Below are 14201 nucleotides of genomic sequence, written 5' to 3' on the forward strand. Positions count from 1 at the left end.
TTATTTCTTTTAAACAAACATGCAATTTCAAAAATCTGCAAGCTGAAAAAAATGTTTTCTCTGTATTGATCTAAGACTACTTAGGTTTCCTCCTCATGTTGTAATTTTTCCTAATATTATCTTTTTCCCTCTCTATCATTTCAGATGTTGGGGTAGAATATAAAAATTATTTTATTACCTTGGCTCAATGTAAGCCAAGGCAATAAAATATTTAGAACAGAACCTAGGTATGGAAGCACATATGGAAGCAGTCAACTAAGGAGCCCTTTTCTTCTCCATTAACAGTGACTGCTGTTATAAGACTACCTTTACAGCATTTTGCTTCTGATACTTCTTGTCTTGGTTCTGCAATCATGAAAAACAGCATCTTTCTATAAATTTATATATTTGTGATCATTTCTGCACTCAGGTGTCTTTTCATTAGGCCAAGGGCCTAAACCACCAATTTTTTTCTACCAACGTTTAATTACAGGCCATGTTTATTAGAGTAATGATCATTCACTCAATGTCCCCTGAAGTTTTCAGTTGCTTCACATCTTTTCTATAGTGTAGTGTAGAAAGCTCTGCATTGCAGTTCATGTGAAGCCTTGTCAATGCTCAGATAACTTTCAGTATTTTATAAGTGATACTTCTGCTTATTTGTTTGCTTTTCCCATGACATCATGAATACAGCATGATTTGTTCAATTGTTGTAACTCTTCATCTGTCTGAAGAACGATTACTTGTTCTTCACCATGTCTTTGTGCTCTTAATTTTTCCTTTCTCATTCTGGCATCTCATTCTTTCTCTTTTTATGTTATGTCATTAGAGATTTTTCCCAACCACACCACCAATGTTCAATTAGTTTGAATTATCTTCTTCTCTGGTATCTTTGCAAGTGCCTCTACAGTTTTAATAAACATAGATTCTATTGCACTAGGAAGTTTATCCATGAAAATGTTAAAAGATTTGGGTGATATGCCTACAGAATTGCAGGCAAAGTGCTATTCTTTTTGAAGATGGAATCACTGAATCACTACTTTTTCTCTCAGTTGATATCCACTGGATATCAGTTTCATCATATACGCCTCCCTCTCTCCCTTCACTTTCTTTTGCTGTATCACAAAATCCCTGTGCATCTCTTTCTCTCTCTCATGTTTTTTTTCCACAACTGAGGACAGAGAACAGGAAAATGCCCTGTGAGGATTGACTGTTCAGTTTTTCTCACTGCCTGTCTGCAAGTCTGCTGGACCCCGTTTCTCCTGCTTCTTTGCTTTGCAGCCAAGCTGATATCAAGTACACAAAGCTTTTTTCATCTCATTTTTTCCCAGGGGCCTGGTAAAATTAATTTTCTTCTTAAAGAACATAGTTTCCTAGTATTGTCCCACCAATGATGAACTCAGTCATTTCCTTCTTCCTGGATGTACAAAATAATTTGTCCAGCCATGCCAGACTCCCCCTGTCCCGTTATTCAGAGATTATGGGGACATGCTACTTGAGGGGGGCAGCAAACCAAAAATCTAGTCCAGACATATTAGTAAAATTGAGCAGAATAAAGAATTTAAGTCTAGGCTATTCAAAGGCACCTAATGCAGTAAAATCCCTTTTTTATTGTTGTGTGCCATTCACTGTGGTTTTATTGTGACTAATATATTTGTGTATATATACCTGCAAATCCTAGCTAACATTTCCAGACCACATTTAGACCACCTATTGTAGCACCTAGTGCAGATTCAGTCTACATTAGTACATCTATTGCCAAAAAGCAACAAGCAATATAAACACAGATGATAAGAGTCTCATCAGAGATGAGATGCACATCATTTAACTTGTAAAGTCTCCAGGGTTAGCATCCATATCTGATGTTTTCCAGACTCCCCTTAGGGACGGTGGACAGAAATAGGAATTTCTCAGTGGTGTTTTGTAACAGCCTAAATTACATGTTTCAAAAGGACTAGATGAATCATGGCTTGCAAACACCTCTTGCCTTCCCTTAGTCTTAAAAAGAATCAACATGATTGGTATATCCATCAATATCCAGACCCTCCCTCAGCTTCACTGCCCTTCTCTGGACCTGCTCCAACACCTGAGTGTCCTCCTTGAAGTGAAGGGTCCAAAACTGAACTCAGTGCCCGACTTACATCTTGTCCTACTTTTCTTTGCTGACCTGATGGGAATAAACGCAGCCTCTGGAAGTGTCACCAGTCCCTGGAGGCTGTATTAAGTGCTCAAGCCTCTTCCCTTCGTGCTAAATGTCAGCAGAGGGGTAAGACCCAGCTGGATAATGTCAGACAAATCTGACTTTCAAAACTGGGTCACAGAGGAAAAAACATCAATTATAAGTCCATTTGACTAACTTTACTGTAAGAGGCAGCCTTCTGAATTGCTCACTTAAGTTGGAGCAGTTTTACCAGAGAAGTGCAGACATTCATCAGGCAAGGAACTTTCAAAGTAAATCACTTGAAAATAACATAAAGCATGTCTTTGAAGGCATAATACAGCATCCTTGGACATTCAGAGGAGTGGATGTGACTTACACAGATTTCAGCAGGAATCAACATATCACTGCATGGGCAGCTGGTGAATGAGATGAGCAAAGGCAAAGAAAAGAACCAGAGACTTGGTATAAAGAAGTCCAGAGATGTAACATTTAAGCATTACAAGTACACAGAAATCATTGCTGGTAAACACAGCATGACAATCTAAAGAAATAAAGGGTCTGTTTTTATTTGTCCATGCTTTTCTTGGGCTTGATTCTGGATTGGTACAATAAATGGTAGCTCAGGAAAAAATGAGTTTTGGTCAGAACACACAGGGTCAGACCCCCAGTTTGGAGCAGTCAAACCTCAATTGTACTTGTTGAAACTAATAAAATATCAGAAAATTGCAAATAGTATTCACTAGCTGGGGAATAACAAATTGATGAGGTGCCAGATTCCCAAGATTTCAGAAAGCTGAAAAACAAACCCTCAATTAAGCAAAAATCCTCAATTTCTTTTAAAGGATCTGGTGGGGCTGTGAATGAGAAATGCAATAACTACATCCATGTATATCAGTCAGCATTTTCATGCTAGATGAATACAGAACCATTAACAGCATCCAACACACAGCCAGGCCTCAATAACTAAGCCCCTGATAGATGAATGGATGGAGGGTGAACAGCCTTATGATCTGAAATGAGGAGAGGCCACAAAAAGCTCAGGATAATAAGTATGCTGAATATAGGGAAGAAAACTGCTAGGTGATTTCACTACCATTTCAGATACCTTAAGAAAAAGTGCAGCTCTCTAGACTGACCCAGCTGGTTTTCCTCTGAGAATCCTCTTAAACATTAGTCCTGCCTTTCATGGATCAACTCCAAAAATAGAAGGGGAAGGAAAGATCTGCTGTTTTTAAACAGGAAAGAACAGTGAGATGGTCTCTCATTTCCTAGCAAGGCAAGCCACAAGCACTCAGCTTGTTTCACTAAGTGGACCACACATCAGAGAGTCCAGAAGAAGCATAAAAGAAACTCCTGTCATTTTGGGACATTTCATTTAGAAACATTCCCTTTCTGACCAGACATTCAACATTGTTCTGTATTAAGTGGCTGCATATTCTGCAGTGTTGAGGGGCACAGCCTCTTCAGCTTCTGTAACCTTTCATGGCTCTTAGCATGGTCTAAGCCAGCAGAGTGCAGATATGTGACTGCAGACATGACCACTTTGCAGCCAGTCACATGAGATACAAGTGGGCAGATGACATCAGTCCTCAGCACTTACAGGGGTTGAGCTGTGTGAAACTGAGAGATGCTGGCTTCTCTTCTGGCCTCTAGATTACCACACCACAAGAGAGAACAAGTGTCCCAGAACTGGGACTTGGTCACACTATGAATGTGCTGCGCTGGACCTACACATGCTGAAAAATAGAAGAAATATTTGTGTGGCTGATGTGCAAATGTCATTATTCTTTGCATGCACTTAATGTGTAATTGCACTCACTTTGTTTCCACATTATGTCCTAATTGACTAATGTATCAGCAAACCTCACAGATATGATGAATTTCTGCCATAATCTTCACCTCAAAGTTTTCAGTTATTTGGGATCTTGTCATTTATTTCTTTTGCCTTCAGATATTTCTGCACAGGCAGGAATTACAGGAATTTCCATGTTTGGTATAGAATTATCTAGACACAAGAGTTTTAAAATTATGAAAAATATTCATCATAGGAAAAGGAGTAATAAAAGACATCTCAAAAGGCAAATTATGATTCAAGCTTTTTGCCAAGACAGTTTTTACTGATACATTTAGATAAGCAATTGCATATCTATATATGAAAAACTATAGCAAGTTCCTCAGCATAAAGGAATAATAAAATACCTGCCCAGACATCAACAAAGCAGCCTTTTTCTAGTGAAAACATCCACCAGCACTAGTTGGAAAATGAATACTAAGATACATCACTGATATTGCTGGTTTGGAACCCTCCTTCCTGCCAAAAGGATTTCAGTGACAATTCATCAGCATTGGTCTCCATCTTTTTCTTCATTGTCTCCCAAGGATATATTCCCTTTCTGGTGAAATTCACACAGACCTTTGAAGTCTACTGGCAAATCATCAACTCCTCTATAATACAAGAAGTTTTCCAAGGAAGTACCATTTGTTTCCAGAGTCTGCAGCCGCATCCCATGGCATATGGACCCACTTTGATACAAGCTCCTTCCAGAAGCTTCAGTGGAATTGCACATCATATAATTCAAACTGAGGAAATTTAGGGACAGGTGCCCTCAGCTTTGAAAACAGATGCCTCATAAATAGCACCAGACATTAGAAAACCCACAGACTCCAGAAGACTTCATGTAGTATAAAAGGAAGAAACATGAATACACTGTTTGGAGAAATCTGGTGTTAAAAAAAGGAGTAGATATTAAAAGCAAACATGAAAAAGAAATAAGAGTTGTTTTGAAGAGTTGCTACAGTGTTAAGCATTGGGAAGATGTAAAACCTCCTCAGTCATTCTTGCTGCTTAATTTTCCTCCATTGTTACTAATATCCAAGCTACTATAGTGATTTAATTTTACTTTATTGCACTGCTTTTCCAGCCCTTCTGATGAGATAAACATTTCTGACAGTGTTGAAAATTGAGGTGACAACAATTTTCAAGACAGACGAAACACAGAATATGAACTATACAAGTTATAAACAAGAAGGAGGAGGGAGAAAAAAAAGTATAATTTGCATTCCTTGGAGTCAGACCAGGGAAGGAGGACTCTAGTTCTCATGCCGAGAAGCATTAGAGGCAGTGGGGAGTTGGCTCAGTGCATGACTATCCATAAATTTGGCTCCAACACAGAACTGGCTTTCTGATTACATTAAACAAGAGGATGGATGCTTTTGTGGCTCCTGTCCTTGAACTCTGATCAGGAGGATGACCAGTCTGAACCTCCTGGTTGACCTTCCACAGGGCACACAGAAAAGGCCTGCTTTGTGTGGGAGGGCGTCATGAAAAGCTAGTTTATTTAGCAGAGCTATGTCCAGCAGCAATACAACCATAGAAGTGCAGAGCTCTGCCAGAGCTGCTTTCCTTTCCAGAACTCCACACAGTATTGGCACACCTACCCTGGTTCCTGAACGCTGAAGGACAGAGGCAGACAGATCATCTCATTCAGAGGTAGCTTGGTGTACTTTATTATGCTCCTACACCGAACAGAATAGCCTTGATCTCTCTCTATTCCTCCTTTTACTGCTTCTAAAAGGAGAATTTCTTCACTGCTTTTTCTTCCCCTTTGTGTCTTCTGAATCAGTTTACAACAATATCACATGCTAAAATACTTCAACTACTATTATTTTTTATCTTCTTACCTTCTACTAAATCTCCTACTTCTCTCTTTCAGGCACCAATCCACCCCTGACCCCCTTGTTTGCCGTATGTTTTGTCAGCATAACCTTTGCTGGTAGCACCACATCCTTCCGAGAATGTTTTGGGAAAGGAACAACAAGCAGGTTATTTGTGGTAGAGCACATTTCTTCACACCAGGGAAGAAGAGGTGACACTGAGAGGACAAATACTTCATGATTTCCAGGGGACACAAATCTGTTTAGGAGCCGTAGCTGCAGGTGCAAAGAGAGCTCGTGGCATCATCCACAGCAGGGTAGCAGAGAAAGCCTGTAGTGAACAACTCTACAGTAAGAAACTTTGATGACTTGGGCTCAAGCTGAGAAAAGTAGTTGTACTGAAATCATGGAATAAAATAGAAAACAATATATCTTCCTGCTCAATTGTTCTCTCTGAGTAGTTTCTAAGTATTCTGAATACCAGGTCAGAATTTCTTCTCTTTGCAAGTGAGTCCCTATTGCTTTACACTAGTAGAGAATTTGGCCCTCTCTTTCACACAGGGATGGGTGATATTAAATCTAACACCTAATATCACTCTTGGTTGCACAGTGATAAATCCAAAGTTACTCTACTCTTTTGAGCTTAGAGTACTGAGTGCAAATGCAGCAGGTTTGCCTCACTTTTACAGGGAGATAACAGAAGATAAGCTGAGCTTTGGTGCATTAAGAGTAGAAGAAAAATACAGCAAAGTGACTGACTTTGGACATAAATGATTTGGATTATACAAATATAAGAAATTGAAATCTTCAGAGGCAAGGAGAGAAGAGTTAAGACACTCTGCCTGGAATTGCAATCTATTTTCTTTTCCCAGTAGAAGCTGCCCTGGACCCGATATGCCAGCTGATATATGTCTCCTGCCTCCCCATATGCTTCATGTATATGCTTACATATCACTTTGCAGTCAGCCAGCAGCTTGAAAATGTCACAATGATAGCTTGCTTGGTGACACCCCGCACCCTCTGTGCTCATGACTGAATGTGTAGGTCCAATTCTACTTATATGCACAAAAAAGCATAACAAAGAGGGTGGCTTACCGTGAGATTCTTGAGCAGTGCTACAACAGTGAGCTCTGGAGTGAGCCAGTGCAGATGGTTCCACCTGCCTGGGGTCTGTAGGGACAGAAGAGACATCACGTTCATGTTGTTGGACACTCTGCCCTTTACAGGCCATAGATTTTCACTGGCTGATTCACAGATTAATATCTTCAAGGCCACTCAGGCCACAGAATGATATTGAACTAATAACTTATGTTTGACTCATAAATCTTTCAGGAAGGTGTCTGTAAGATTTCAAGAAATAGAAAAATTCACCCTTTTTCTTAGGGCCTTCTTCCAAATCTTGATTGCTAAAAAATTGTCTCTCTTTTATCACTTGCATTGTTGCAGAGTAATTGCACAATAATTAACACTCATTAAAATTTACTCTACTAGATTCAAAACCTCTTTTAGCACCTGATTTTTGCCTCTCATTGAGATCCTTGTGAGCAATAAACATATTGCTTCTTTCTGATAATCTAAACAGAGGCCTTTCTGCAGCAAGGCCTTGCTCTTTTATGAATCATGATTCCAATATACTTTAAGACATTTATCTTCCATGCTTTAAAGAAGGAAAAGAGAGAGGTCTTCCATGCTGTTGCTTCTTGTTCTTCAAATTAGACAAGATCACAGAAGTTAGCTCAAGCCACCAGTTTCCAGAATAGGTGAGGCCAGCCATGGGCTGCTCATCACAGACTTTTTACAAAGAACTACAGCTGATGAGATATTTATGTAGAAGTGTAAAGATGCATTCAGTTTCAAGGAGTCAAATGGCTTACCCTGGAAGCTCAGCCAATGTATGAAAGGGAGCTAAAGTCCCTGTACAGTCAACAGAGGAAAATTAAATGACACCAAAAGGCAAAATAGTAAATCTAAGAGACATATTCCTGTGCTCTCCTTCAACAGGTAACCTCTGTTTCTCCATGGGGTGATCAGACCCTCTCACACTCAGTGCGTTCCCACATGGACTTCCCAACCTGGAAACCTCAGTGGGGCTCAGGGAAAATCCAAATATTAATCCATGGAAATCCTGTATAGCAAACATTCACAACAATTAATGCACTATTCAAAACAGATGCCTGTTGTTGGAAAAATCAACAAAGAATGAACTCTAACCACAGCACTGTGCAATGACCCAGTGGAAGGTTAACTTCTCAGCAGAGTTACCAACATCTATCAAAGATATCAGTTAAAAGTGGACATGAGCTTAATTCTCATTGTACTTGTATACAAGGAGACAGACCATGTTGATATAATTTTTATTCTGACATAATTTTTTTTACTTTATTTATATCAAATTAATGTGATTTCTAAATGGAGAAAAACCCTTTATAACTCAATATTGTAGGTGTTTTTCTCTTTACAGATAATAGTTGCAGTGCAAGTTGTTTTTAAATCTTTTTTTCCCCAGTGATCAAAAAACTCAGCATTTCCAGCCTTTTCTGGCAGTACATTTTAGATTATGTTCTGTTCCTCTAAGGAATCTAAATAATAGGTCTCTGCCAGAAAATGGCAATTTTGCAATATCAGCTCACTGGCAGAGTACAGAGAATTGTTAGAAACACATAATCACAGAATCACAGAATAGCTGGGGTTGGAAGAGACCTCTGGAGCTCATCCAGTCCAAACTCCCTGCCAAGGCAGGGTCACCTAGAGCAGATTACACAGGACCTAATCCAGGTGGGTTTTGAATGTCTCCAGAGAAGGAGGCTTCACAACCTCCCTGGGCAGCCTGTTCCAGTGCTTTTCCACCTTCAGTGTAAGGAAGTTCTTCATGCTGAGGTAGAACTTGCTTGCTTGTGTTTTAGTTCATGGTCATTGCTCCTCATCCTGCCACTGGTCACCACTGAAAAGAACCTGGCACCATCCTCTTGACACCTAACTTTGAGATATTTATATTCATCGATGAGATCCCCTCTCCTCTCCTCTCCTCCAGACTAAACAGCTCCTGCAGTGTCTCCTCTCACCCCACACTGAGCAGGGGAAGGGTGTGAGGAGCTCTTCCCCTGAGGAGGAAGGAGCAGCAGTGATAGCAGGTGATGGACTGACACCATTCCTTGTCCCCCTGTGCCCCTGTCCCCTGTGGTGGGGAAGAGGGAGGAAAAATCAGAAGTGAACTTGTGCCCTGGGAAGAAGAGTGGTGTGGGTGGAAGTTGGTTTAAGATTTGAGTTTATTTTTGATTATCCTACTCTGATTTGATTGGCAAGAAATTAATTTTTTTTTTCCTAAGTGAGATCTGTTTTGCTCATGACAGGAACAGATGAGTGATCCCTCCCTGCCCTTATCATAATGTACAAACCTTCTATTCTATTTTCTCTCCCCAGTCAGCTGAGAAGGGGACTGCTGAATCAGGTTTGCTGGGCACCTGGAGTCTATCCAGAGCAAACCCACCACAGCAGGACATTTCAGAGGATATCTGAGAATTAGTTTTTGAAGTTAAAAAAAAGTAGAAGATTGTGGCAGGTGAAAATTCAAATGGTGGAATATTGATAGAAAGTGTTAATTAACACAAAGTGTTTATTCATGCTACATAGTGCATGTAATCAGTTACACTTGAGGATGTAAATGAGGATTTGATTGCCCACTGTTCAAAGAGTACCAGCACTTTCACATTATAAAGACAGGGACTCTGTCCATTTGTATTTGCTAAGTACAAGCAGAATGGCCTCTGGGAGGAGCACAAAACAGTATCAGAATAGAAATAGCAAATTTAAATATTCGTAGAAACACTACAACATCCTTTATGTCTGGATCTCAGCAAAGGAGGATGTTGGTTTTTTCTTAGGGGGGAGAAAATTTTTTAATGTGATGCAGTCCATTGCACCTAATTTTAGCCACAGAATGAATCATCTTCTGGAAACCTCTATCTCCTCCTTTGACTCCAGAGGGTATGCAGAAGACTAGGATAGATTATGTGACTAATACTTCAAACACAAAATTTACATAAAATGACACAAACCCCTTATCTTTAGAAAGTTTCTTCAATAGACTGCCTCATCGTAGAGTCTAATTAGGAAATTTAATTTGGATGATGTCGTAGAGGAAGAGTCCATATATGAATATTTAGAGGAAGCCTTCAGTAATCAGAAAAATCTTCCAGCATGCTTTCAACTTGTAACAAGACCTAATCATGTGCTAAAATTAAGAGGAATCTTTGTGGTTTTTTAAATCTTGGTAGCCATAAGAGCATTCTTCAGTGCTTCCCCAATAAAGTTTGAGCTCCCAGAGACGAATCAGCAGTGTAGCTCTGTGCTACACAGCATTACTCCAGCTCTTATTTCTATGTTTGAAAAAAACTGACAAGATCCAGGGATCCTAAAGATTTCTGAGCTATGCTTTTTCTCAAAACTTTGTGATATAAACCGATTCCATTCCTGAACTCTCCCTGTAACATTTTTCCAGCCTAACTTCACAAGAGAGAATTCATATTTATCTACCTCACAGAGAAAAGATATGTTTAGATTATTCAGATATTTTCCCTGTAGTTATGTTTATTGTTCTGAATTATAACTTCCTGGGCAGCTCTTTGATTTAATAAGGAAGAAAACTATTTCCAAATAAAGCATTGTGTATTTCATAGTGAAGTATATATTTATCTCAGTTGAGTTTGCTTGTTGCTCACTCCAAGAAAGGAATAATCTCTATATGCTCTCTTCCAGCATCTCACCTTTCCCTTGCAGTTTAATGCCTACCGTGTCCAACAGGAGCACAAGGACAATAAAAAGTAGACCTGTGTGAGTGTTGCTGAGTGGGCAGCTGAAATCTTCAACCACATTCATACATGTCATTTAAATAAGGTTCGAGGAAGACCATGACACTGTACCCAGAAAGAAACATTTGGAATCTGCATTAAAGGAAAACAAAACTCATTGTGCAATTTCGCCAGCAAAAGCATTTATTGTGTGTCCCAGTGCCGGAGTCACTGTGAGCGTGAGCTGTTGCAGTTGGGCTTGTTGCCATCCCAGCATGTGCAGTTTGAGATTTTTTAGTGTTGTTTTGTTTCTTGCAGCTGTACATTCTCCTGCTGAACATCAAAAATCTTGAACTACTGCCAATCAGATACAGCTGAATTGCCTTTACTGCAGTAAGAAAAATTATCAGCATGCAATTTATTATTAGAATAGACCATTCTAAATTTTTTACTTCCATCACAGCAGACAGCTATATCCATTTTTGTATAAAAACTCACTCAGCACAAATAAAAGGAAAAGCAGATTAGCTGGCTTTAAAATCATATCCTATTTCCAGCTGGACTCACTTGAGAGTGGACCTCAAGGATAACCATGTCCAGGGCATTTAGCTGCACTTGGGGAACTCTTTGTCTCCCACACCCTGTATAAAACCAATCAAACAGAGTTCTTATCACTGGCTTAGGAACCTCACTTCAGTGAGACTGATATTTTATTATTTGAGAGAACTACAACCACCCATTTAGCAGGGGTAAGCAGAAAACCAAAAATTTTGGGTTTGGCTAATATAAAAGTTATAGCTGGGTTTACCAACATAAAAATATCAATGCTCTGCATGTAGGATATGGTAACCACTTGCCACTTTGGGAGTTATCTCCAAGAGCCTGATTTGCAAGTGTTACAGTCAGGAGTCAGAGGAGTACACACCCTGAGGGGCCTTGGGAGGGCTAAATTCTGTTCTAATCTCTTGCAAACCCTTTCTTACTCGCCACGATGCAAAGATATTTGTGGGATTCTAATGAACTCCATTAGGATTGCTGACTGCATCTTCTAGTTATTTAACTAATCATCACTTAACAAAGGAAGCAACCTAAATCAGCAAACACAAACATCCTCAAGATAGTTCAAGCAAGTTGCAGAATGAAAGAAAAAATTATTGAAGCTTAAGGTTCTTTTAAAATGAAAAAAAAATCAAGTCACATTACTCACAAGAAAAATGAAGTTCAAGCCTCTCTTAGGCTAATAATTTTGAGGAGCTATTTTTAAAGCAGTGATAGGAGCAGTGCTAAGCAACAAGGTCTTGGGTCATCACACACATCCTTATAGAACCCTAGTTTCCTTCAGTGTAACTGTGACTTTACCACATGCCAGCTTTGTGCTCAGAGAGTGGGTTGAAACACTAAACTGCACTGAAGTATCTCTGAAGAGAAGGGAAGCACAAGATTTTCATTCTTGCACTTACAGAAGAAAGTAATCTTAAACTGCTGCCTTTTTCTCTGGAGAGAACGGTGCATGCAAGCTAAAAGAGCAAATGCCTCAGTGTTATTATGTATTAGGAAATATCATCAGCCAATCTGGCTGAATGTGTTTGGCTAAATGTTGCTGCAAGGTGGGAAGCAGTCTCAGGAATGGATTCTCAGCACACACACTTATCCAACACCTTTTCTGGATGTAACCCAGTTACTGCTTTGGCGAAAGCATTCACCTTGTGATTAGAAAGATCTCTGCTTTGGCTGTATCACCTCTGTGCATGATATATCCAGGCTAGAAAAGGCTAGAAAAGAGGCTGAAGCCCTTGCTAAAGTATGGGAGATCCAATCTCCCACAGAGCTGAGGCTGAGACAAGCCCATCATTATGTTACACAGGACAGGCCAGATGCTGTACTAGCAACCTTTGAGAGGATTTTCACCTGCACTTAAATAGCCCTGAAAGCAAAATTTAACACTTGGGTAACAAAACACAGCAGGCTCCACAATCATCAGAACTCTTGACTGAATTTTTTGGCCACTTTCGAGTTATCACAGAATCACGGAGTATGCTGAGTTGGAAGGATCATCAAGGGCACCTCCTGACCCTGCACAGCACCATCCGCAAGAATCACACCGTGTGCCCAAGAGGGCAAATGTTTCTTGAAATCTGTCAGGCTGGTGCAGTGACTGCTTTCCTGGGGAGCCTGTTCCAGTGCTCAACCACCTCCTGGGTGAAGAACCTTTCTCTAATATCCAACCTAGACCCTCCTTGACACAACTTCAGGCCATTCCCTTGGGTCCTGTCAGTGTCACCACAGAGAGATCAGTGCCTGCCCCTCCTCTGCCCCTCACGAGGAAGCTGTCACTGCAGTGAGGTCTCCTCTCAATCTTCTCCAGGCTGAATAAACCAAGTGACCTCAGCCACTCCTCACACAGCTTCCCCTCAAAGCCCTTCACCATCTTTGCTGCCCTCCTTCGGAGGTTCTCTAATATGCAGCAACTGAAAAAGCCAATTTATTGAAATTGTGCATACAGTCCCATCTATGTAAGGAAGAGTAAAGGTTTTCAGTCAAACTGAAGGTCCAACTACACCAGATCCTCCAGGAATTATGACTTCCAGTGTTTAATTCTGCTTTGTCTGAGCAAGCCTTCCCTCTTGTTTTAAATAGCAGAATTATTCACTTTATTTATCATTCTGTTCTTTTGTTATGAGAAATCCATGTGTCAAAGCCTGCTCTGATTTCTTGGACTCAGCAAGCGCTGATATGATTCACCCTCTCTCTCCACATCTACCCAGATGACATTACCACCGTTCCAAATATGCACCATCAAACTGTATGTCAACATCCTGTTGACTGGTCTAGAGTGTGAGCAGATGTGTTTTCCAGCGGTGTTGGAAATTAGATTGGAGAGGAGGCAGTGGCTCTAAGACATTTTGTCTGATCTTTGGGCATGATGACACTATAGTGTTACAGAGACTCTGCACCATTGTCCACTGAACTCTTGACCTTACACATCTTCTCTCCACGGTGTCATTAAACAAACCACAGCTCATGGAAAGCCAAGCACCAGGCTACAGGGCAGATGTAGAACCTCATTATATTTCCATTTCACAGAGAGATGGCATGTTTTGAGAAGAACTCGCATTGTAGTGACACCAGAGGATCCTCTGAGTACAGGCACAAATGGAAAAGAATTTGGCCCAAATAAAGTAACAGATTAATTGGCAACCTGAAATACAAACAGGCACACTACATCCTTTAACTGTAAGTTGTGCAATAAGGCAAAGCAAGAGATATACATGTTCCATGGATAAGAATATATTCCAAAGGTTCAAGCAGAAGTCAGAGGAGTGGTAAAAATAAAGACAAATGCCTGGGATGCAAAGTAGGAAGGAGAGTTGATCTCTTATCTCCAGGGTAAACTCTTCTCTTTTGGCCTTGTATGAGGGTCAAGAACTTGTTCGGTGTTATGAATGCAGACAGAAAATTCCTTCTCTGTGTTCCAAGGATTTCACAATCTTGCTGCACTCAAAGTCACAGGCTGCACAGGCACCACATAAAACATGAGTTATACCAGCATCACAGTCCATCCTGGCTGATAAGTCTATATTGATCCCTTTTGCATCACAAAGGTTTCATTCTTCATGATT

Source organism: Poecile atricapillus, chromosome 5, assembly GCF_030490865.1.
Source record: "Poecile atricapillus isolate bPoeAtr1 chromosome 5, bPoeAtr1.hap1, whole genome shotgun sequence".
Taxonomy (NCBI): Eukaryota; Metazoa; Chordata; class Aves; order Passeriformes; family Paridae; genus Poecile; species Poecile atricapillus.